The following is a 15,537-nucleotide window of genomic DNA, read 5'->3' on the forward strand; positions in this document are numbered from 1 at the left end:
ATTACCTACAAAGAGTGATAGCTTCCTTTCCTCATTTCCTATTCTAATCCCTTTAGTATTTTTTCTCTTCTCTTATTGCTAAAACTAACATTTCTAGTACAGTGTTGAGTAACAGTATTGATAAAAGACATCCTTGTTTCACCCTTGATCTTATTGGAAATGTTTCTAACTTATGCCTATTATACGTAATGCTTGGTGATGGTTTTAGATAGATGAGCTTATCATTTTAAGGTAAATTCTGTTTATTCCTCTGCTCTCTAGTGTTTTTAATAGGAATGGGTGATGTATTTTGTCAAAAGCTTTTTCTGCATATATTGAGATATTTGAATGATTTCTGTTACTTTTGTTATTGATGTGGTCAATTATACTGATAGTTTTCCTAATATTGAAACTGCCTTGCATTCCTGGTCAAAATCTTACCTGGTCATAGTGATAAGTGCTAAGTGACAACTTGTGATAAGTTGCTGTATTATCTTTGCTAAGTTTTTTTTTTTATTTAAAATGTTTGCATCAATTTTTAGGGAAGCTGGTCTATAACATTCTTTCTTTGTTTTGGCCTTTCCTGATTTAGGTATTAGCACCACATTTGTATCATAAAAAGGATTTGGTAGGACTCCTTCTCTGCTTATTTTTCCAAATAGTTTATATAGTATTGGAATAAATTGGTTTTTAAATGTTTGGTGGAATTCACTTCTACCATATTATTATTGATACCATCACCACCTTCCCAGTCACCTAGGTTAACAACCCAGATGTCTTCCTCAACTTCCTCAACTATTCATTCTCTCTTACCTCCCACATCTGATCTGTTGCAAATTCCTGTCAATTTTAGCTTCTAAATGTCTCTAATGTAGACAACCTTCTCTCTTGTGACCTCGTCATCACCTAATATTGGCCCTCATCACTTAACATTTAGACTTTTGGAATAACCTGTTGATTGGTCTCCCTGCCTCCAGTCTCTCCCCATTCCAGTACTTTTGCCACTCAGCTATCAAATGAAGAATTTTAAAACAAAGATCTGACCATGTCACACACCTCCCTATCCTGCCCATTCATTAAAATTTTGTGATTCCCTGTGCTCTTCAGGATCACATATAAAATCCCTTTTGGCATTCAAAGCCCTTTACAACCTGGAAATCTCTTAACTTTCTTTTATTCCTCTCACCCTTGAAATTTTCCACTGACACTTGCCTCCTTGTTTGTCCTCTACTAAGACACTCCACCTCTACCCTCTGGGTATGTCCGTATGCCTACAATCCCTATTCTTCTCCATTTCCTGACTTCTTTAGCTTCCTTCAAATCCCAGATAAAATACTACTTTGGACAAGAAGCCTCTCCTGTTCACTGTAATGCTAATGCATTCCTTGTATTGTTCATCTTCAATTAATCCCTTATTTTTTGTTTGTACATAATTATTTGCATTTCTTCCCCCCTCCCATTAACATATTTGCCTTTTGAGAGCTGGGGCTGTATTTTGCCTTTCTTTGTTATTCCAAGAGCATAACACATTTCCTGATACATGGTAGATGTTTAATAAATGCTAAATGACTGAGTGATTTTGTTCTTTCCATTTACATTTTTGGAACCATTATGTAAATTTCTTGGCTCTGCTTACCTCACTTCATCCTATCATGTAAATCTTTTGACGTTTTTCTGTATTCACAATTACTGTTTCTTATATCATACTAATATTCCATTACATTCATGTACCACAATTTGTTTAGTCATTCACTAATTGATTGGCTTCTACTCTTCCATATACTACCTTCAAAACTGTTTTATTTATCTCTATTTCTTTCTGAATTACCTTCTCTACTCCTTTACATACTATTTAAAATATTTCAATGGCCTTAAAAATATTGTTACACTTTTCTCCATCCCTAATTAAAAATAAAAAATACAATTTAAATTAATTAAAATAATAAGTAAAATAAATGCACATATTTGCTATTTCCAAAATATATTTATCTTTCAACACCATGAATCTATCATTTTTCAGATGGTAAATAATAAGCTTCATCTAAGGTCCTCTGAAGAAATTGTTGGTTGCTGCTTTTATCAGGGTCTTTAAGTCTTCCAAAGTTGTTTTTTCTTTACTATGTTACTGTCACTAGGCAAGTTGTTCTGGCACTATTCACTTCAATATTCATCAATTGTTCCTACTCTCCAGGATTCTACGAAATCATCTCTTCCATAATTTATTACACCAAATTAATATTTCATAACATTCATATACCACTATCTTTTCTGCTTTCCCCCTGTTGATGGAAAACCTTCCCCCCTATAATTTTCCACTTCTTTTCTTTCACCCCTTTTTCTCCCTTTTAAATTCCCTTCAGTAAATTTGTTTTTGGTTGGGACTATTATTCCCCTGGTATCAACTTCTATCTTAGCTACCCCCTTCCCAAGCCTATCTACTTCTCTTTTAAATGAAATGTATTTATACCCCAAGTTCTCTGTGTGTGTTTAATTATCTGTTGCTTTTTTGTCTGATTCAGGTAAGAGTGAGATGAATGATAATATGGAAAATATAATTAGAGGCATTCCATGTAGATACCCTGACCTAAGCAGAATCAAAATTACAGGTGATTTAAAAGGCAATTCAAAGATTTCATTTTGGGTATAAGTAGACTGTAGCACATTATTGATTATTTTTGTAGATCTATAAGGTAACTTAGGGAACACATAATCCAACATCCCAAATGTCCCTCCTCAGAGAGATGAGGAAACTGAAGCTTAGAACGTCAGTTCACTCCCCTTTTTTTCTCAATGAGTTGATTGGTGAGCCTGGGCCTAGCTTTTGTTGTTTAGTCATTTCAATCATTTGTGACCCCATTTGGGATTTTCTTGGCAAATATCCTGGACTGCTTTGTTATTTCCTTCTCCAGCTCATTTGACAGATGAGGAAACTGATACAAGATTAAATTACTTGCCCAGGGTCACATAGCTAAGCGTCTAGGGACAGATCTGAATGCACAAAGATGAGAGTCTTTCTGATTTGAGGCCTGGTACTCTATCCACCGAACCACCTTGTTGCCCCTGAGCCCAGCAGGGATGAGGAGGAAGGAATGGGCTTTTGTGCTGTTCTGATTGGGGGAAGGGTTGACATGAATTGGGGAGTGAGAAAGATTCCCTGAATGGCTTGTTCCTCTTGCCCTCCAGCAGGATCTTGGAGTTAGGACAAGAGGAGGATTCTCCAAAGAATCTCCTCCACTTGACTATAAGTGTAAGGCATTAAAGATATGAAGAAGAAAATAAAATTGTACTGACCATAAAAAGAGCTTGTGTTAGATTATAGTACAGAGCTGGAAAAGGAGTCACTAGTTTTAACCTCTGAAAATTGAAAATCTGCCATATGGTTTCAATGACTTTACCTGAAAACTATGGCTGTCAAATTTTAGATCTTCTATTGTTAAAACCGCTTTTAAATTTGCGTTTATGAGTTATATATGACAGTATCATGCTTAGGAAAATCTATAGAGATGATGTTTTGAGAATAATTAGTGACAATGGTAAAATTTAAAAGATCTTTAGAATACCAGTAGAACAAGTGTTATTGTACTCAACTTCATTTTTTAGAAAGCTAAAGTTTAAAAATATAAAGTGCATTAATCTCACTAAAATCTGATATCATAAAACAAAGCATAAACTAAAGATATTTCTATAGGCTTTTAAATACCATGTGGCTTGTAACTGTGTGCATTTATAGAAACCCATTCAAAATTTAAGGCTACATTCAATTTTTCATCACTTTCACATACAGTAGTTAATCTCAAAATGAATTTCATTGCCATAAAGCAATACTACACTACAGAACTTTAAAGAAACTGGCAAGGATAGATTTTTATTTTAGAAGTTGGCATTTTGTTCATATGTAGAGCTCAAAGTATGAAAGATGCAACCTGCTCTGGAAGTAACATCTGTTATTAGAGACAAATCCTCCTAGGAAATGATCACTATAGTGCAGACCTTTTAAAAGTGGGAAAGCAGAAAGTTTTATGAGAGGATAATGTCTTCTTGAATTGCTATCATAAGGGAAAAATAAAAAAAAGTGCATTTTATGTTTTAAAACTTTCATAGGATATAAAGTTTGTAAATAAAATAACATGTAGAAAATTGTTTGTGGCTAAAATTATTTTCAGGGAAAAAATTGCCACAAAGAATACAGTTCTTCCAGCTGAATCATGATTTCAATCATTTATACATCTATTTAAAAATAATGCTGATGACTGGCTGGACTGACACACCAGACCACTAAGCTAAAGTCAATCAGGATATTGAAACAATTTTCTTTGAAATATGAGCCAGGGAAATTAATTTTTGCTTGAAATGTCTAGATAATCACCCCAAATTAGTTTCATTTTGGCAGAGAAGTTGGCTTTTTATTCACTTTTTTGCCTGTATTTATTAGAATAAATGTTTCAGGGGCAGCTAGGTGGTGCAGTGGATAGAGCACCGGCCCTGAAGTCAGGAGGACCTGAGTTCAAATCCGGCCTCAGACCAAACACTTGACATGTACTAGCTGTGTGACCCTGGGCAAGTCACTTAATCCCAATTGCCTAAAAGCAAAAAAAAAAAAAAAGAATGTTTCAGTAAAAATTTACAGTTGGTAAAACAAATTCCTGTTAAATTAATCCTACATTTTCATTAGAAATTGGAAATGTCCTCAAAACAAATTTGGAGCCTGCACATAAGAAAATTAAAGCTGTGAAGAATGCTTATTTAAAGCACTTGACTATTAAAGCCATTGAAATTTTGAGAAATATTCAGATGTCCTTATATTAATACAAATCATATACTATGATACAAAAAGTACAAAAGTGGAAATACAGAAAACTCTCATTTATATTTAGAAAGCAAATTGTTGAATGAACTCTGGACACAAGATCTTATCTTATCATGCCTACACTGATTAAAAAAATAAAGCTATTGTAAATTGCCATGCTTCCCCCCTCCCCATTATTTATATATTTCTCTTCTTATCCCCTTTTTTTTCTTTCTCTGGTAACTTTTATATGACATATTGACATACAATTGTTCAAAAGTGAATGGCCACTCAGAAAGATAAGTCTGGAAATGTCTTGATGTGATTGGATGTTGGAAAGTCTATGGGATATTAGTAACTGACTCATATCTGAAAATCTAATCATCAGTCTAATAGATTGTACCAGAGGATGAGCCATTCTCTATTTCTTTTTGTTTTGTTTTGTTTTGTTTGCTAGGCAATGGGGTTAAGTGACTTGCCCAGGGTCACACAGCTAGTAAGTGTTATATGTCTGAGGCCAGACATGAACTCAGGTATTCCTGACTCCAGGGCCGGTGCTCTATACACTGTGCCACCTAGCTCCCCATCCTTTCTCTATTTCATATTCATTCATATTCTCTATTTCAATTATTCCCTACTGTCCTCCTTTGTACAGGTTAGTATATCAAAAGATGTTTATAAGAAACTCCAAAAGTGCTTCTCAGGTTCATTTATTTTAATAAAGTTTTACTTTTTGCTAGCATAGATATAATATCATAGAACCTAATTAGCCTGCATATGGTGCCAAGAGAAACATAGTCTATTCTTGTAGGAAAGGACTGGAAACAAAATAGAAGAATCAGACATAACTGTGATGGAATATTACTGGACCATATCAAATGATATGAATAATTCAGAGAAACATGGGAAGACTTTGATGAACTGATGTGAAGTGTCAAGATATTAGGAGAGATCCTGTTTTCCAGAACTAAGGCCCAGAAAGCAGGCTGTGCCCTGAGATTGGCATAGCAACAATCCTTTAGTGCTCACTCTCTGGATAATCTCAGACACAGCAAAATCCCAGAATTGGGATTTTTGATTTCCTTATTTTCCAGGAGATCCTGGCCTGTGACCTGGGACTACAGCTGACATGCTGCAGCAGAAAGTGATCAATCATATCTCAGGACCCTCTGAACAATCCCTACACCTGTAGGTTCTAAGTGAATTGGACCAGGTGTTGCACATTTGTTCCCTCCATGCTAACTCTGGTTCTGCACCCCGCTGAACAATCACAAAGCTCATTGACCTTTATAACTTGAGACAAATACAAGGCTCAATGATTCTAATAACTTGGGGACCATTCTCACAGGACCCAAGATCACCTGTATTGTCTCCAAAATGCCTTTATGCATGACCCTGCAGTGGGAACTGTTTACTCAAGACCTAAGAATGATTGTGTTGGGTCCAGCCTTTTTGTGGTTTTCATGCTTAAAAACCCTACCCCTGCCACAATCCACAAGCCCTCCTTTTCTAGAGGGCTTCTGCTTGTAAGTGTTTTACTCACTTTGAAATCAAACTTCTTTTTGATCCCTGACTTTCCTATCCTTAGCCTGCTTTGTTTGGATCCAAGCCACCCACAGGTTAGAGACCAGTTCCATTCCACTTCACAGAAGAAATGAGAACAGGGAAAACACTGTATACAATGACTTTGCTGTTATTCAGTAATTTTTCAGTCATGTCTGACTCTTTGTGATGCCATTTAGGGATTTCTTGGCAAAAATACTATAGTCATTTGCTATTTCTTTTTCCAGCTCATTTTACAGTTGAGGAATTGAGCCAAACAGGGTTAAATTACTTGCTCAGGTTCACACAGCTAGTAAGTTTCTGGACTGGATTTGTGCTCAGGAAGAGGAGTCTGCCTGAAATTAAAGCTGTCTATAGTCATACAAAAAAAAAAACTTCTCTAAATAGCTATTGATTAGAGAAATGCAAATCAAAACAACACTGAGGTACTACATCACACCTAAAGGATTGGCTTACATAACAAAATACAAAAATGATAAATGTTGGAGAAGATGTTGGAAAATTAGGACATTAATATGTTGTTGGTGGAGTTATGAACTGATCCAACCATTTTGGAGAGCAATTCGTAACTATTCCCAAAGGGCTATAAAAAATGTGCTTGCCCTTTGACCCAGCAATAGCACTTCTAGGGCTGTATCCCAAAGAGATCATATAAATGAGAAAAGGACCCACATGTACAAAAATATATATAGAAGCTCTTTCTGTGGTAGCAAAAAATTGGAAATTGAGAGGATGTCTATCAGTTAGGGAATGGCTGAAGAAATTGTAGTATATGAATGTAATGGAATACTATTGTGCTATAAGAAATGATGAGCAAGCAGACTTCAGAAAAACCTGGAAAGATTTGTACGGAGTGACATTGAGTGAAGTGAGCAGAATCAGCAGAATATTGTACACAGTAACAGCCACGTTGTGCAAAGATTAACTTTGATAGGCTTAGCTTTTCTTAGCAATGCAAGGATCTAAGCCATCTCCAAAAGTTTCATGATGGAAAATGCTATCCACATCCTGAGAAAGAAGTGTGGAGTTCTAAGAACTATGCAGATCAAGGCATACTATTAGCTATATTTTCTCTTCAGTTTTGTTTTGTTTCTTCTTTCTTCCTATTGGTTCTAATTCTTTACAATGTGACTAATGTGGAAATATGTTTAATAGGAATATGTATGTAAAGCCCAAGTCAGATTGTATGCTGTCTTGGGGAGCGAGGCAGGGAGGAAGCGAGAGAAAATTTAAAACTCAAAAGCTTGTGGAAGTGAATGTTGAAAACTAAAAATAAGATAATTAAAAAAAAAGAGGAGTCTTCCTGATTCTAGACCCAGTGCTCTTGCTCTATCCACTGTGCAACCTAGCTGTCCATAGAATGACTGCAACAGGAAAAAAAACAATAAAGTGAAGCTATGAAATGATGACTAAGCTAGTTTCCAAAGACATGGAAATTGTACTTCCACACTTTTTTACAGAGATGTGCCTATGGAATACTGCATATACTGTCATATGTTGTTCAGCTTTGATAATTTTTTGTTGTTTTTCTTCTTTCTATTTTTATATTTCAGTAACTAGCTACATAGGAAGGAGAGGGAAAGTTATATGTTTGGAAATAAATGCAATCCAAAAATAAAAGATAACAGAAAAATAAAATAAAATAATGAACTTACTTGCTTGCAGCTTTAAAAATGAATTGAGTCCAAAATTATTTACCTAAGAGAATTTTGTAATTTTCTTTTTTCTGGGAAGTTACCTCACTGTGATGCTTTCATTGGCCAATATGATAGATATTTTTCATGAGTCATATAATGTGACTAAAGTATAGAATATGATAACAATAGTAATAGCAACTCATTAATATAGTACTTTACAATTTAGAAACCTCTTTTCTACTTCTTTTTGTTTTTGGCTAGGCAATGGGGTTAAGTGACTTGCCCAGGGTCACACAGCTAGTTAGTGTTGTGTGTCTAAGGCCAGATTTGAACTCAGGTCCTCCTGAATCCTGGGCTGGTGCTCTATCCATTGTGCCACCTAGCTGCCCCTAGAAATTTCTTTTCTCACAAAATCCTAGAAAATATTTTATATTTCCTAATTTATGAATGAGGAAACTGAATGATCCAATTAAGGAATAAAGCATTAACTCCCATGTAATCTCCTGCATAGCAGAGAAAGGACTCAAATCCAAGACATTTGACTCCAATTCTAAGGGTCTTTTTACTTTGTTGGACTGAAAACAAGTCTTCTTTGTTGTCATAATGGTTGTGAAAATGACAAATCGACAAATATGTTCTTATAATTCAATTCAAAAACATTTATTGAACACTTACTATGTGAAAGGCCCCTCATTTCATATTGTAAATATAAAGACAAACCTAAAATAGTCCTTTTCTCCAAGGAGTTTATAATCTTTAACTACCATACATCAACACAAGATGACAGTAAATGGACCTGCGATTTTTTTTTAATGTTATAAAGTCCCAGTGAGGAAAGTCCCTCTTCCAAAGCATCCAGGCTCCTTCTCTTCAACTTTTAGAAAGTTTTACACACACACACACACACACACACACACACACACACACTAACACTTGGAGCCAGGAAAGGTTTCCTGTAGGAGGGGCAACTAACTTTCGCAGTTATGAATTCTGAGAGGTAGAGATCAGGAGTACAAGGTCCCCAAATGTATGAGCCTATTTTCCTTGCAATGAATTTGTGATAGTAGAATTCTGATTATATAAAATTAATTAATCACATGAATGAAAATATATGTTTGATTTGTTTATCAACTCATTTTGTTTTTACTGATTCAGGCAATAAAATAATCCTTATATTGAATGGAATTATGGCTAAGCTAAGCTGAGCTTGGTATCAGTTTTTGTTGTTGTCTCATCTCTGACATCCCTGAACACTTTAAAGAGAATCATATACTCAAATTTTGTGGTCTAGAAAGAAACTTAGAGATTAGATCTGAATCTTCATTTTATGGAGGAAAAAAACAAAATAAAATCAGGTATTGTTTTTCATGTTTTGTGTTTGTATTACCCTAACTACCATGGTGTCATGAACATGGAAGATACTCAATAAATGCTTGTTGAAATTTAAAGCCGAATTAAATTACATAAAGTCACATAAGTGGTTTAATGACTGAACTACTGAAACATAACTTTACTATATGCCAATTATTAACAGACATAATTTCATGATTTTCTAAATTATCTCAAATGAAACTCACTTATTATTTAAAGTTTAACCCATAAATTTCTTTACTTTGGGAGAGTTTCTAATTCATTAAACTCCATCACTACAGAGTCTCCCAACACTGTCAGCAGGGCTAGTGAGATCTTTTAACTGGTTAAATAAGAAGCCCAAAGGAACCTCACAGGCAAAGATCTAAAAGGATCTTACTATGATTTTCTCTGAACAGTTAGTCATTTATCATTGTCATTAGCTTCTTAATTAAAACAAAATATGCTTCATTATTAAGTTTTCAAACATTTTGTCACAATCTATAATAGATACACTTATATTCTGACAGAATTCAGAGCAAAATTAATCTACCTTAACAGCCTTATTATTATTTTTCTACTTAATAATATTTTTCCAATTACATGTAAAAATAGTTTTCAACATTCACTTTTAAAAGATTTTGAATTTCAATTTTTTTTCTGCCTCCCTTCCTCCCTCCCCTTGTCCTTCTCCAAGATGGTAAGCACTCTAACATAGGCTATACATGTACAATCATATTAAATACATTTCCACATTAGTCATGTTGTAAAAGAAGCATCAGAACAAAAGGGAAAAACCAATGAGAAAGAAAGTAAGGAAAACAAACAAACAAAAAAAGAAAATGATATGCTATTTCTTTCTCTGGATATAGACAGCATTTATATCATGAGACTTTTGGAATTGTCTTAGATCATTGTATTGCTAAGAAGAGCTAAGTCTATCAAAGTTGGTCATTGTACAGTGTTGCTGTTACTATGTACGATGTTCTGGTGCTGCTCACTTCACCCAGCCTCAGTTCATGTAAGTCTTGCTAGCTTTTTCTGAAGTCCACAGACTCATCATTTCATATAGTGCAATAGTATTCCATTACATTCATATATCACAACTTGTTCATCCATTCCACAATTGATGGTCATCCTGTCAATATCTAGTTCCTTGCCACCACAAAAAGAGCTTGCAGCTTGCTTCTTATACCTTATCTCTGTCATACCTGCCCTAGTTTTCTCCTTTGGTCTTCTGCAACAGCAAAGCTGGACTACTAGCACTAACCACTACGTCAAAAGACATCAGTGCAAAATGTGCATTGTTGAGTATTGGATATAAGGGGAAATCTCTGTGAACCTTGCCAGAGCTACTTAATTGTTCTTGAAACTCTCAGTATTTTCATTATTAGTTGTTGGTGGTGAAAAATATGTCTGACCTTGATTTTATTTTTCCCATTGGTTGCAGCATGTTTGTTCTTCTCAGGACCAGATTCAAATGTGTAATAAAAACTGTGTATTTGAATCACCTAAATCATTCTCATTTCCCTAAATGGGGAAGACATATGAATTGTGTCAATCAACATTATTTAAATAACACAAACAAACAAACAAAAAAAGCAATGTAAAGTTATGGAATTCTGAAAATTTCCTCCCCTGGCATATCTTATTTATACTCACATATTTTTAGGCAAGAGAAAACTTGTCTGATTGATTCTCATGAAGTCTATTTCTGTAGACCTTACTTAATTTAAGAAAATATGAGGTCATTTTCATTCTGTACTCTGAAATAGCTAAAACCAATATTAAAAGTAGCCGAGGAAGAAGTACTTACATAAAATCCTTTTCAAAATACAAGCACAACCTATATTATGTATAACATCTAGCAAGAAAACACCAAGAAAACCATCAAATCTATATTGGGGTATTGATTAAAAGCCATAATTATGTTAATAAGAAAAATGTTCATGAATTCACCTCAACAGTCCTCAATCTTAATCATACTTGGAGCTGACTAAGCAATAATAATAAGCTATAACATGGAATCAATTTCAGTAAACATTAGACGCTTAATCAAGTACAGGAAAATTATACTTAAAATCATTGTAGCTATTCTCAAATCATAAAGTATCTTCATTAATCAGTTTCCTGGGATGTCCTGTGGCTTGATAACCCCAGGTTGTTGTTGTTGTTGTTGTTTTTAATCTAGTTAAATTATGCATTATCATGTTTCTGGAGGACATAGATTTAAACTGCCAAGGACATATACTGAGAAAGAATGACTACAAAAGAAATGTTGTTAAACATAAGAATAAGCTTCCAGTGAGATAGTGGAAACCTCATTTTTATGGACATCTTAAAAACAGGATAAATCTGCCTGAAGTAGTTCCAGTGTAGAGCTGTCTGGATGGACAAAAATGCACTAGATGAACTCCCAGTATTCTTTTAATTGCTATGATATGTGATGATATGATTTCTCTCAATAAAACAGTAATTTGCTTTTTGGTACTCAAGTGACCTGAAATCTTTTTCACTTCTCCCACACTACCTAACTTACACTAGGAAACAACTTGGAAACTTCTCATTACAGGCTACTGAGAATGAAAAATCATGTGCCCATTTTTAAATTTATGGTAAACACTACTTTATTTCAACATCAACTTGTAAATTATTTTATGATGTAATCAAACAATTCTTTTTGTAAATATGTCTCCAAGTATCAGGCTATCTATTAGCGGGTTGTTTTTTTTAAGCTAATATTTACTTTTTGTGCTTTTTTATTTTATGGCTCTACTTCATTGTTCCTAATTAAAGAACAACACATTACAATGCTATATATAAACAACGTAAAATTATTGAAAAATTGGAATTATCTTCACAGTTACCTCAAAGGTAAACCAATAATGTTCTTGTATGCTTAAGCAAATGAATTGGTTAAAACTATGTCAATGAAACAGTCCTCACAAAGTCATGGCACATATCTATCACATGAAAAAATCAAATCTTTCAACATAAATGATGCACTGTCTATCTTTATTAACATCACCAGGAAAACTGCCTTGCTCAGCACCAGCTCGGAAATTTCATTAGTGTCCATCATTCTGATAAATCTGTAATTAGGATGTGAAACAAGACACTCCTGGAAACTTGTCTTATGTCATTTCAACTATGATACAAAAATAGCTATTTTTAAATGTTGTGTTGGCTAAGATTCAAACCACTATATGTATCTTGCTATTTTTACTGGGGGTGAAGATGGGACATGAAGGACATTGAAAAGAACTTTGAAATATTAAAATCCCTCAAAAGAAGACGTGATAGCTCTACTAATTCACCATTTCCAGTCATTGAGATATATTCCTTAGTTTATTTTGTTTTTGTTAAAATCATCATCATCATCATCATCATTTTTTTCTATGTATATTGTTTAAACTCTCCCTGCTAACTTGTATGAGCTCCCTTTATTCTTGGTAAATTTTTTTTTCTCCCATTCCTATTTTAATTATTTTCTTTCTTTAGTTTTCCAAATGCCATCTCTCTTTTTTCAAATCAGTGTTTGGTTTCTTTCTCTAATATGTTGATTAATTCTTCCTCTTTTAATGTGATTAATTCTAGAATGAATCTTCCCTTCTTACTTCTTATTTTATAAAATGATTCTGAATACAATAAAATAAAAAGATTTCTAATGTATAGTCTATTCCATTGCTATTCCATCAACTGTTACAAAGTCAATTTCATCATTGTGCCATGTACTTTGACTCCCTAAAGGTCACATGTATCTTTTCCATCAGGACTTTCCCCTGTTTGAAAAAGTATTTTTCACTCTGTAACCTATTTAAAATCTTCTTTCCTTTGAACCCCCAATCTATCTTGAAGAGCTTTACATGAGAGTATTAATTAACAAAATAATGGTCATATGATCATCAAATAATTTTTTTCACATGGAAAAGTCTGGAAATTTGAGATGTTCCAAGGCTTCTACACCTGTTATTGTTGCTGAATTTTCCTCTCAAATTTTTGCATTTTATACATGCTATTGTTATTATTTTTTTTAAGGCAATTGGGGTTAAGTGACTTGCTCAAGGTCACATAGCTAGTAAGCGTCAAGTGTTTGGTCTGAGGCCAGATTTGAACTCAGGTCCTCCTGACTTCAGGGCTGGTGCTCTATCCACTGCACCACCTAGCTGCCCCCGTGCTATTATTTTCCCTCTTTATTCATGATAATCACTTACACCTTTCCTATTATTTATTTTAAATCATTTTTTCCTTTTTTACATACCAGAGGCATCATGCTGCATTTAAAGAAAATTAACTTAAAAACTATCACCCTCTACCACTGAAATTAAAGTTAGGCATATTGCTTTTGTTTGGATGTTAAGTGGAGTGAGATAAGATGATCATCATGGGTCTTTATCATTTTAGAAACTAGGATTCAGTATTTAGTGATTTTCTAATTGGATATGAGAAGAATTAAAGAAAAAAATGTAAATAACAGCAAAATGTTGCACAGACCTTCTTCCTCTCAGTTTTTACCTTAGATTACATTTATAATGGTTCAGAACAATAGGGTCATTCTTTTTTTTTTCTTTTTGGGGTAGAGATGTCTTATTGAATTTGTATGCTTAACCTATATTTAGAATATTTTATATTTATATGAACCAAAATGAATATTATTCTATTTTGTACATAAAATAGAACATGATATTGAGAACTGGATGTACAGCAAATGCTATATTTTATAAATGCCAGGAACTATGCTGAAGTATAGGGATAGGAACAGAAAAACAATTCAATCATTTTCCTTGGAGAATTAACATTATAGGTTATGATAACAAAGAAAGAGGAGTAAGATCCGAGGAAGGTTGTTATGGTCTTGGAAGTCACAAAGATGTTGAGTGCAGAACTAAGCTTTGAATTCCTCTCAGTCATGACGTTTGGTGATTTGATATAGACAGTCATGCAATATCAGCAGTAGGAATTGAACTCCAGAAGATGGTTGGAATGAAGATGAGTACATGAGAGCTCAGGGAATACATAATGCCCTGCCTAAACAGGAAAGGCTCTCTTGACTGATCTAGATCACATTTCTTCTTCTCTATTTCTGTTGTGTTAGCAAATTTAATTTGATCTCATAATAAAGCCCACCTATTGACACTCTAATTTTGTGGTTTAGATGACAGTATCTGTATGAGTGTTCTTTCCAGCAGCTAAGGTCCTTGGTGATTCCATTTGATGATATTTCATCAATAAGTAGCAATGCTATAAAAAAAAATCTTTCTTTTTCCTTATCATTTCAAATTGAAAATATAACCTTTTAAGTTACTGAAAAATACAGATCCCTTTTGGTTTCTCCCAGTATTTTGAAGGTTAAGAGTTATATCCCAACTTACTTATCCCTATCCTTGCTATTCTTTAGGGTTTGAACTTCTTTTTTGAATGATTATCTGTCAAACATAAAATATCATGTATTCATTTTGTAATTGCCATTTATTTGACATTTTATTCCTCTCATTGAAACACATGGCAGAAATGAAAAGTCAGTTACAAAGAAGAGTATCAACATTTATTCCAAGGTCATATTTTTCAGTGATACAATTTCTGAATTTGGGTATTCAGCAGCATCAATGATTCCGATGAGGAAAAGACAAAAAGAGGATGTTGATTACTGGGGGTAAAAAGAAGAGGCATAAAAGAATTGCAAGGTATATTTTTTGTACAAAGGGTTTATTAACCTGTTTTTATTCTTTTTTTTAAGTCTTTTTAAGTGTGTTGTTTTAATCACACTAATGTTTACAGATTTTGCACACTCCATAAGATATCTCTTATAATTGTTGTTCAGTAATGTCTAACTCTCTGTGATACCCTTGGGGATTCTCTTTGCAAAGATACTGAAGTCGTTTCTTCTCCAGCTTATTTAACAGATGAAAAAACTGAGGCAAACAGGATTAAGTGACTTGCCCAGGGTCACATATCTAGTAATTGTCTGAGACCAGATTTGAACAAAGGAAGATGAAACTTCCTGGTTCCCAGACCAGTGTTCTATCCACTGTGCCACCTAACTGCCTGGGTCTTGTAATAAAGTAAATAATTTAAGTAATACTAACAATAAAGGGATGCTACCACAAGAGGCAGCTAGGTAGCACAGGGGATAGAGTATTGGGACTGGATTTAGAAAGACCTAAGTTCAAATCTACCCTCAGATCCTATCTCTGTGTTTCTCAATTGCCACTCTTGTAGAAT

Source organism: Phascolarctos cinereus, unplaced genomic scaffold, assembly GCF_003287225.1.
Source record: "Phascolarctos cinereus isolate Bilbo 61053 unplaced genomic scaffold, phaCin_HiC Scaffold_4;HRSCAF=312, whole genome shotgun sequence".
In the NCBI taxonomy this organism is placed as follows: domain Eukaryota; kingdom Metazoa; phylum Chordata; class Mammalia; order Diprotodontia; family Phascolarctidae; genus Phascolarctos; species Phascolarctos cinereus.